Raw genomic sequence first — 12,526 nt, forward strand, 5'->3', positions numbered from 1 at the left:
TTATTACACTAGTTCTATTGGATTGCATTGGTGATTGAATACAACCATTTCCCCGAGGATCGATACCCCTTTTTTACCATTATATTACATTTTATTTGCAAACAAAGGTTGTAATTTGCTTGGTGGACTTGAGATCCCACCATCGTTGGTGTCTTCAACCCGCCAAACACTAAGAGAAGACTCAGCTTAATTCTATAGATAATCGAATCACACGCGCTGCTAATATTGGGCTACTCACATTGAATGCATCCAAATTATCCCTAATCAATAATTAAGGCAATTTCCCATAATCCAAGGTCCAATTCATATTCTATTATACCAATGGGTAAAAGACCATTTTACCCTTCGTGTGACAGACCCAATAAGTCATGGCCTAAAACCCCAAAGACCCAAGGCCCAAAAATGGCCTATTATGGCACCTTGGTACGTATGCCTCACGTACCACCCCAGTACACCCGGTGTACGACGTTGAAGCCCAAAAACTTCATTCTTAGATCTTAATGCCTTAAGACAAAACATCTAACTTCCAGATCTAATTCTTTTGGGACATCCTAAGTCATAAAGTTCATGACTTTATGACTTTTAATGGCTTAATGGTGTCCAAACCAAATCCTAAATCTAAAACTTCATCAAAAGGCCACTCGCTCATGCGTGGAAGGATTATACTCATCAAGATCCGTTTTATGCTACATGAACCTCAGATCTAACAATAAATGGCATCCTTAAACTCTGGAATAGCTTATACTCACAAGAACCAAAATCGTGGGACCAGAACTTGAAAAATTACCCAAAACTTGATCTATAAAAGAACCATAAAGATTGAAACTTTATACCTCCAGAAAAAATCAAGGTGAACAAGGTCTGGATCTACACACTCCAATGCATCCAACACTTCTCCAATGATCTTCTTCTTCTCCAAGATGCACCAAGAACACTCCAAAGCACTCACAAACTCAAGGATCTCATAATGGAGTTAGGGTTTCGAAATTAGGGTTAGAGAGGATGGAGGTTAAAGGTAATAAGGGTTAGGAATAGTTAAGGTTTTAAATAGGGTCCAAGACCCAAATGTTAGGGTTTGCATATAACTGACGTACACCCAACGTACTCCTAGTACGCCCAACGTACCAGGGTGACCCTCCGCGATCAAATGAGCCTAGTACACCCATCGTACACCCTGTACGCCCAACGTACTAGCCTAAACCCAAAACCTTCCATACTTGTACTGGTCATAGCTCCATGTCACAAATCCATTTTTGGCGTTCTTTATATGATCGTAAAGGTAAAGAAAAGCCCTGCAAAGCTATCAACTCTCCTTTGACTTAATATCTTCCGAACTTAAATCCTTAATTCATGAAAGGACCAAAGCATTACCTTTACCATTATACCCTTGGGCTCCAAAGCACAAAACGAACTTTGGGATCATATAATCTACATTACCTACATCCAAATGAGTCTAAACCTCTCTTTCCTAAAAGTGCGGTGCCTTATGATAATTTATCTTCGGGTCACGACCCCGAATTAAGAAACGAGTCGAAATAGGGTATTATACTCAAACTCCAAGAAAAAGAAGATTTGGGACCAAAAACTCATAAAACGACATAAAACTAGATCTATAGAAATAATGAGCAAGGTAGAGACTTTATACCTCCAACGAGTCATAAATGAGATGAAGATGATGGATCAATCTGAAACCAAACTCTCAAGCAACACCAAGAGCACCTTCTTCCTTTAACCTTCACAAGGATGGAGTTTAAGCACTCAAAACACAAATGGGGGCTAGGGTTTGGATATTGTAACATCCCCTCCGGCACTGTCACACCCCCGAACCAAGACGGCGGAGCCATCCAGAGGCGGTTGACGTCGTTGTACAGTATCATAACAATTGAATATGAATGAAACATAGCAACCAAACATCATACATTGGAAATACACACTTACATAGTTTACATATTGTACTTGTTCATCAGTCACACAAAAGTAATAAAAGTAAAAGTTCTTGAAGTCGCATCACTTGATTTCCTAGTCGAGCTTATTACCTGCTACCGGATTCCTGAGAATACAAGTCGTTTTTGAAAAGCGTCAACTAAAAAGTTGGTGTGTTCATAAACAATTTTTGTATAAAATTGTTTTGTACTTGTTTAGAATAGTTCTCATAGTGTTTTCAGAAAAACCGATATTTTCTATAAAATAATTTATAAGTCTCGTTCTAAAACTATGAATATATGCATGCATGTCCTTTGTTATCTTTTGTTTGTAAAAGTAAAACGAACGTTCCCAGAAAATCCGATATTTTCTAAAAGGAAATGGTTTGAAATGTTGGTGTCCGATCTTATATTAATACATATGTGTAATGTTTGCGAAAGAATGATCCCAGACAACCCGATGTTGTTTGTGTAAGGGAATGATGGAATCTCAACCACCGATGTTGAGTACCAGCGCGAATAGGTTACCGTTTTATCCAAAAAGAAAGGAGAATGGTTCCCTGTAAATTTTTATAACGTTACTTCCTCTAAGTGAGTCGATACAACCATACTTGATAATGACTAGTTCGCCTGTCATGGCGTTTTTAGGCGCCGGTTGGGTAATGTTTATCGCCCTAGACTGGCCTAGTCTAGCTGTAGCGAATGGGTAAGGCGTGGGGGTGTCACCCCCGTATAGATCTATACACAAACTCTCGCTCTCCCTCCAGGAGACTCTGGTTATAACTACAGGCTACGATCGTACACTCAAAGGTGTTAACCGACACGTCTCACTAGATCCTTAATCAAATTTACGCGAAAAGAAACATATAAGGTGCATATATATATTCCAGACCCAATAAACATGTAAGTGGACGACTAAGGCCCATTATACGTGTCTATTATTTTCAGGCTCAAAAGGAATATGAATGTATATCCCGGACCCAATATACATGTAAAAGGACAACTAAGGACTACTAAGCATGCATATTATTTTCAGGCCCAATAAGAATATAAATATCGTTTTTAACTCGTTTGTTATCGTTTTGTTCATTTTAGTCTAATTATTTGTCAAATTGACTTAAAAAAAACCACTTTTGTAATCATATATGTATACATATCTACACATAAGTTAACATGTCTAGATGTTTTAAAAATATGTATAAGTCATATAAACTCGCATCTAACAAAGTATAAGCACTTGTAGTAAGTTAAAACAATTTTCTGATTTTTGGCTTTTCTATCCCTATTTTTAGAAAAATTATATAAAAATCATCGTAAGTCGAAATTTGGATCCGTAAACTCTGAGAGTTTGGAAAACGAGTCTACTTTCTTCATAAATTTTATTATAATTTTTAGTGATTTCATACCAGTGTGAAAATGTTCATTTTCACAAACTGGTCCGAAATACTTCCTGAAATGATAGATAGTTTTGTAAAAATCGCAAAAAATTGTAGAAAAATCGTATGAATGTGTGAAAGTAGTCATTTTAAAGGTATAAACCTGAACTTTCTACATGTAAATCAGTTTTGAAAAATATTACCAGAAAGGTGGTCAAAACAGTCCGAAACTAGACCAAAACGTTCCTGTGAAAGCTGAATTTTTGGGTTTAGGTTATAGATGTTTGAACACAACGCTTATTTTTGCTATTTAGTGTGTATAATTTCAGATCTACAAGTTTACATGTAACATATAAGACAAAACATACTTTTCTCATGGTTTTTATGAAGATCTAAGTGATAAACTTCATGTTCAAGTTTAGATCTAAAAGTTAAACACATAAACATGCACATATACATAGATCTAACACAAAAGCACTTGTATCCTCCCCCCAAAAACATTATAAACTGAAAAGGGCTTAGGTCATTTTTAATCACTTAACTTTTGATTTTGTGTTCATTTGGTCACTTAACTATTTTTAAGTTTTAAAAGGTCATCAAACTTTTGAGTTTGTGCTCATTTAGTCACTTAACTTTTGGTTAGGTCACTTAACTTTTAGATTTGTGCTCATTTAGTCACCTAACTTTTAAAATTTTGTTCATTTAGTCTCTAAATTTTTTAAAAAATTTAAAATTTTAGTGACTAAATGAGCACAATTTTAAAAGTTAGGTGACTAAATGTGACCAAACCAAAAGTTAAGTAACTAAATGAGCACAAAGCAAAAAGTTTGATAACCTTTTACAACTTAAAAAGAGTTAAGTGACCAAATGAGCACAAAACCAAAAGTTAAGTGACCAAAAATGACCTATATCCAACTGAAAACAAGGGGGTATGAACTCACCTTGAGGGTTTTTGAGATTTATATGAAGAAGAAGAAAAATCTTTGAACCTAGCTTGAGTTCTTGATGAGATTTGTGTTGTTTTGGTGTTCTAAGAGCATAATCATGAAAAATGGAGTTGTAAGAGGAAAGATCTTTGTAAAAACTTGAAACAAAACAATGTAGCTTACTATGGACTTACCTAGGATCTTAGAAATCCCTCCTTGATGATGAAAAACTCGAAATTTTTGAAGAGAAGAAGAAGGATTATTCTTGAGAGTAATGTGTGGAATTTGGAGTTGTGAAGTGTGTGTATAGGCCGAGAATAAAAGAAAGGAGAGAGGAGAAGTTGACTTCTTAAAACTTGATGGGATATGCCTTGATACATGTTGGTCCAAGGCATAGATGTATGATGGACAACATTGAGGTGGCACATGCATTATCCCTTTTTTATATATATATGAGCAAACCGAACCAAGGAGGTTCTCGGCCTAATTGGTGGCCTAAAAAATAGGGTGTTCGATTTTTAGCTTGGCCCACAAGAGTTTTCAGCCCACTAATATTCTATGCAAGGGTTTTAGTCCAATTAAGAGGTTTTCGGCCCATTAGGGCCCAAAGAGTGAGTCTTGGTCCAATAAGGGTTTTGGGTTGAGAATTCTTGGGTTAAGGCCCAAAGATGATTGGATTTGACTTATTGGATCGAGTTTTGGGCTTATACAAGGAGATTATATTGTTTAGGAATTCACATCTTAACCTAATTTTTTGCCAGTTGTGACAGGCACATATCAAAATATTATCCGCTTTGGGCTCCGGACATGAAAACTTCCCAGGGGCCACCCATCCCTGAATTAATCTCGCCAAGGCACGCTTATTGTAGAGTTCTTATGGGATCTGCTGCCCCCACGGCTTTAAAACATGTTGTGAAAAAGAAGGTATACACACCCATTTTGAGGAATGCTTAGTTCTCCTTCCCATCCGATGTGGGATCAGGTGCAACCCACCTTTACCCCTATTATGGGGTTTGACGTCCATGTCGAACACATAGACTCGCGCCCTAGCTCTGATACCATTTGTAACATCCCCCTCTAGCACGTATCACAATATTGTCCGCTTTGGGCTTCCGACACGAAAACTTCATAGGGGGTCGCCCATCCTTGAATTGATCTCGTCGGGGCACGCTTAACTGCAGAACTAAGCATTCCTTAAAAGGGGTGTGGATACCTTCTCTGGCATACTGCATTTTAAAGTCGTGAGGGCAGCAAATCACATGAGAACTCTGCAGTTAAGCGTGTCCATGCGAGAGCAATTCAGGTATGGGTGGCCCCCTAGGAAGTTTTCGTGCCGGGAGCCCAAAGCAGACAATATTGTGATACGTGCCAGAGGGAGATGTTACTGATGTGGTTCAATGTCAGAGGGTAAAGGCTACCAAATGAGGCAAACCTAGGAATTAGTGCGCCTTAAATTGGGCACCAATCTCGAAATTTGGATTTTAGGCCCCAAATGGCTGTCATGTTGTGGCAAACATAACGTTATGTCGTGGCTAATCGCGGATGTGCATTTCTCATCAATCGAGTGCCACACCAGCACTCCCAATGTCATGCTGTGGCCAAGCCAAAAATAAATAAATAGTTAAAATCTCATACATGAATACTTGGATAGATGATGTTACAATCTAACTACATAAAACTTGCAAATAAGTGATAAAAATTATAGGATATTGATCTATCAAACACAAGTGACATAAATAAATCCATAAAACTTGAAATCAACACATTGTATGTAGGTTCATCTATTCTAAATGAAATTTAGAGGATTTTAGCCATAACTAAATCTGAAAAAACATATAAACATAGAGTAATTTACTTTTAACATGATGAATTCAAGCAAACTGGATGATTTATTGTGTTCTTCGTGTCTAGATCTCTCAATCCTTTTTCTTCAACCAATTTCTTCCTTATTAGGGTTTATAAGAAGGTTTTGGTTGCTCTTAGTCGCAGGTAATCACAACATGTAACAACCGGTTATTTCAAGTCAATAAAAGTCAAACAATGTCAAACCAAAAGTCAATGTTGCAAACAAAAGTCTAATAGTTTAAATTAAATTATGAAAAAATCATTTTATAATGGAAATTTCAGTTTTAGGAATCAAATCCCATACCAAAACCGAAAACACAATTTGTGAAATAAAAAGTAGACCGAAATCAAGCCTAACCGAAATCTGTGAGGACCCACTATTGGACCGAAATTACTTTTCGGTCAAGACCGAAATCATGCAAGGAAGGCTAACCTTCGGACTGAAACCTTCTTTTTTTGCATTGAAATCTCTTCCAGACCGCAAACTCATTTGACCGGAAACTAGTTCTCGATTGGTCTTTAGGACCGAAATCAAGGGATTTCGGTGGGGGTTAGACTGGAAACACTTACTTTAGTAGGTGGCACACCTTCCAAAGGGATAAAGTACACATCCCAACATAAACATCCCATCACATTTACCCCATATTTATATGCGTCAACCGAAATCACTCCTCATTTCTTACATGTCCACTTCGAAATCCTTCAAGTTTGCTCTCAAAACTCATAAAAGAGCCTTCACATCTTCATATATTTACCCGGTAACCTTCAAATCTTCGTAGTTTCTCTCAAGAACATCATCCAAATCCCCAAGAACATTCATATTACCTTCAAATCTTCAAAGTTCCTCAAGAACACCTTCACACATTCTAAAGAATTATTGTAAGTATTTCTTATATAATCTGGTGTTGTCCAACACTTTAATTGATTATTTCACTAATTTACATACAATATCGGGTATAAATATTATTTGGATACGACTATTTACAAGTGTTATAACTCGAAGATCGCCACTCTTTTCATATCCGACCAAGAACACACTCGAGGTGAGTTCATACCCTACGCTTTTCATGATTATTCCATGTTTTAGTGGGGAGGGATACAAGTAAAACACAAGCAACCTTGTGTTAACATTCAAAATATTTCAATCGTTATATATATATATATATATATATATATATATATATATATATATATATATATCGGGCTTAAGACTGATGATTTCGCCTTAAATCATGTTTGTTTGGTTGTGGGCTTAGGGTAGAATCACTTATTTCGACTGTCTGTTCAATATTAATTATACATGCCTTATATATATATATATATATATATATATATATATATATATATATATATATATATATATATATATATATATATAACTTATTTTAATAAAACTTTAACCCTTTTGTAACATGTTGAGCAAAATGATATTTTTCTTAAATATTCTCACATTTATTTTATTATCGTTTGTACAAAAATGTTAAATTACACAAAATATTTTTATCTCAGAATTACGAACATATACATTCAACGTTGTTAAAAATGCAAAGGTTTTCATTTCATTAGAACATATACGTTAAACTATAATAGGTATAGTTTATGGAACATACGTACTATTTTACTAAGTTCGGAATACAATACAAAAACAATTATATAAACTATAATAGATATAGTTTATGAGACATATATACGATTTTATCAAAATGGTTTTTCATTATTCTAAACGTAACCGTCAATATAGCTTTGTGGGTCGCGTCTTCAAGTATGTGACATCCCCAATTTCACGGCCAGAAAATACCGATTTGTTTATGCTTTGTTTTATAAATCAGAGTGATCGTTTAACGAAAACGGTTGCGGAATTTGTTCCCAAAATAAAATATGATAACCATTTATCAAAACATTTCTCAAAGAGAATGTATTTTCATTAAATAATAAAACATCGGGATGTCATGTTCCGATATAGACCAAAAGCATAAACAATATAAAATAGACCTTACAACAGTTATTTATAACTACTGATCTATAATCCAAAACCTCTCGTCAAGTCCACCAACTTATACTCTTGTGTCATTACCTGTAATGCAAAGAAAACTGAGTGGGTCAGGCTTGGGAGCCTGGTGAGCATATAGGGTTTTCAACCCACAATAATACAATTATTATATTCAATCATTAAACAAACAACCTAATTACCCATCCCCATTATATTCTTTACTCTTAAGGTTTTACCCTAAGAATCATCTATTCGTTCACTCCGTATTAGGCACTAAGACAATAGCTGCCAGAGTTCTTTCGTAAAGCACTAATTCCATAACTGCTATGGCTCATTCATCAGGTACTAAATCCATAACTACCAGTGTAGGTACTAAGTCCATAGCTACCAACGTTTATCTAACAGTACTAAATCCATAACTACCGGTGTAGGTACTAAGTCCATAGCTACCAACGTTTGTCTATACGGTACTAAATCCATAGCTACCAAGGTTCATCTATACAGTACTAAATCCATAGCTACCAAGGTTCATCTATACAGTACTAAATCCATAGCTACCAAGGTTCATCTATACAGTACTAAATGCATAGCTACCAAGGTTCATCTATACAATACTAAATCCATAGCTACCGAGGTTTATCTTTCGTCTCATCCTCAAACTCATCCTTCATCACACACCAACTATTTCGTCTACCCATGTTCTACCCAACATATTTGTAGAGATAAAATACATATACAGTTTAACTCATTTAACACTTGTATAAAACATCAATTTCATGCCTATTTCAAATAGAAAAATAATATATAACACATAGCACGTATTTCATAGCTAATACTTTATATTTATGTGTTAGAAGAAAGTTACCACACACTCACACATATGAACAACAATATACTTAATACATTCAAACAATATTTGTATTATTATCGTGTTTTGTGAAAGGGACTATACACTCACTTGATCAGAAGATGATCGGATAGCACTACAGCTCTAAGAGTAGTATTCTTCGGTGAAACCGGGATATCTTCACACCCCGGGTTTCTCGCGGGCAGAGCTTCGGCTCGGAAACTCTTTTCTTCTCGGGATCTTCGGGGCTTCGGGACTCGCTTCGGGTCTTGGGGTTGATACCGGGGCTTCGGGGGGGGGGGGGGTTAAAATAGGGCTTAGAGGGTGTATCGGGAGTAGGAGAGAAAGGATGGAGCAACCATAGTCGGCTGGCCCTTCAAATCTATTTATAGGGCAAATTTGGCCCTTGCCATGTCATGGGACCCTTTTTCCACGTCGTGGGCTTGGTCGTCACTGCATACGTCATTGCAAGTTGCATCTGGGGGACTCCCGGAGGTGTCAGGAGACTTGCCACGTCGTGGTATCTGACAGTTTTGGGGTTTCGCGCCCCGAACTTCAGAAATTCATAACTTTCGCATACGAACTCCGTTTTCGACGTTCTTTATATCGCCGCGAAGGTGAGATTATGCTCTACAACTCTCGTTTAGACTCCATTGGCTAATTTTGACTTTATTTTTAATATATTATCATTATATTACTTATATATTATTTTTAGTAGGCCGGGACAGGAAAATTTCGTTATAAACTCATAACTCCTTCGTCTGACGTCCGTTTTCATCCGTCTTTCCGTCGTTGCACTACTATCGATGAGATCTTCAATTCTCATTTAGATCACTAAGGATAGATATCTATCAACCTTAAATTCACTATTTACGTTGCGCTGGGTCGCGCTAGGTCATGTCGGTTCTGTCGCAAAACTTCGACAGGTCATAACTTCTTCGTTATAACTCGGATTTCGGAGTTCTTTATATGCACGGAAACCTTGTGACATATACTACAACTTGGTTAAGATTAATCCTTCTAAATAATCTTCCATCAAAAAGTCATTTTTGATGCTTATCGTCTCTAAATTTACTAGCCCTGATCTACGGGCGTTACAAAGTACTTATCTAAGTACCCACAAAAGTCTTGAATTATAACCAGAATCTCCTGGATGGAGAGCGTGACAGTTAGACCGACAGGTCTGGGGTGACAAATGTCGTACCATTTCCGACGCCTGAAGAATGTCGTATCAAGTCATCTTAGGTCATCAAGCATTGTTATAATAACTCACAATTTGGTATTAACAATACGATTAATGTACGAATATATAAATATGATTTGGCATTAACAATTTGGTATTAACAATACAACAAGGTACTTTCTGTGTTTCAGATTTAGAAGTGGTATGACTTCTAAATTGTCAATCTTGGATTATCACAAATCTGATTTCGTGACAAAATCATAGATTTTGGAAAGTGATTGCTCATGATCCTAGAATTATCCAAGTCTATATTGATATTCTTATACCCCAAATCTAACATGTTTAGGTTGAGTGAAAACTAGGGGGCTGTGAGAAAATGAATGATTCACAGAAGGATGAAGTCATGAACCGTTCACTGACACCTCTGATTCGGTCAGAAGTAAAGTGGTGTCTACTAAACACTTTGTATTATGGATAAATTAAGACTTTTACCAAACAACCCATCACTTCTTAAAACATATAAACATTTATTCTAATTGCAAATATATTTTTTATATTTATTTCTTATAAAACCATCTAAAAAATAATTGTTTGATTGAATCCATCAATTTTTTGGATGTCTTAAAAAAACTGTATCACTTTATTTTCTTGACAAGTTATTTTTTTTATAAGGGATTCTCATTTACAGTAGGATCTCCCTAAGGTGGTCATCATTTTGGAAAAGACACAAAGACGTCTTTCATATCTTTCATAAACGATACGCATTACATTCTCCCAAACCCGGCCTAGACTGTGGGCAATAGGGGCGGCCATCCATGGCCCATTCACTACTAGAAAAACAGCCTTTTACGACGCTCATTGCGCGTCGTAAAAGGCTCAGACGACGCACAAATGCGCGTCAAGGAAGGCCCTGTCATAAAGAGAAACGACGCGCATTTACGACACGCATTTATGACGCGCAATTACGACGCGCGTTTACGACACTCAATGCGTATCAAGGAAGGCCCTGTCATAAAGGAAGACGACACGCATTCGCGTGTCGTAACCTTACGACGCGCGTGTTAATGACACGCAATGTGTATCAAGAAAGCCCATGTCAAGAAAGGCCATGTCATAAATGAAGATGACACACATTTTTGCGTATCGTAAATTTAAATGTTTAAAAAAAATTAATTTATATATTTATTAATTTTTAAATTAAATTTGCATTTAATTTCTCATAATAGAAATAAAATAACATATACAAAAAATACAATCCATTGCATAATATAAAATAGAATTTCATACTCAAAAAATAAAATAAATTGCACAAATTATAATGTCATACAAAGAATCATTCAAATGTTAAACAAAAATAATACATTGCTAACATGGGTTATACATTCCTGTAAAACTAACAAATAATCATACAACTCTGTTTCTTACTGGAAAGGAATGCCAAACATGATTACAAGTCTCCCTTAATCTTGATTACTCACCTGCTTAAGTAGAATGCTGTTGTTGAGAAGGTTACCTAGCAACAGAGAAAAACACAACACCTCTCCCACAATCACAACATCATTTACAGAAAAAGGGTTGTCAATTACTTCCATTAAGACTTTCATTCAATCAAAAAAATATTAAATAAAAGGGTGAAAAAAATAACTTACTTTTGATAAGTTGATCTCCCTTAGAGCAAACACAACTAATTCAAAATTGTAAATGCAATGACAAATTTAAAATTGTAGCGAGTACTGATGTAGGTGATAATCAACATTAAAATTGTAAATGTAGTGACATATTTAATATACAAATTATAAATTCGAAAGTCATTTCCATTATGTCTCCAAGTTTGTGTATTCATTTTATATAAATTATAAATTTAAAATCTCTCATAAATGATAAGATTTATGTATTACATAAAAATCAGGTCAACCTTAATGTTAGAATTATAGAAAGGTGAGTAGCACGGTTACGTAAGTACCTTAGTATAATAGAATGTGCAAATCCAAATGTCTATTTCTGAATATAATTTACATTGTCAACCTGTAATAATGTAAAACAATAGATTCAGTGGAAGATATTTTGCCCTCGATTGTAATAACAATAGTAAGGGCAAAATGGACATTTTTTGCAGTCATGTTACGTCTGTTCATCAATGGAAATAAATAGTACTAAGAACTAACCCGGTTAAGCCATACATCAACAAGACATAATCCAAACACATTTTATATAAATTTTATTTAATATAAATTTTATGAAGTATAATACAACAAACAAAACAAATACCTGTAGAGTACTATTGATCAGTTGTGGCCCATCAGAAGGAGAACACTGTCAATACCAACAACTCTAACCATCAATGCAATGTTCATTTTTTTAATACTTGTTATTAAATATAAACACATTGAATTAAAATATACCTAAATTAAAACATCAATGATGGGTAGTATCGAAA

Source organism: Lactuca serriola, chromosome 2, assembly GCF_051521515.1.
Source record: "Lactuca serriola cultivar US96UC23 chromosome 2, Lser_US96UC23_V15, whole genome shotgun sequence".
NCBI classification, from domain to species: domain Eukaryota; kingdom Viridiplantae; phylum Streptophyta; class Magnoliopsida; order Asterales; family Asteraceae; genus Lactuca; species Lactuca serriola.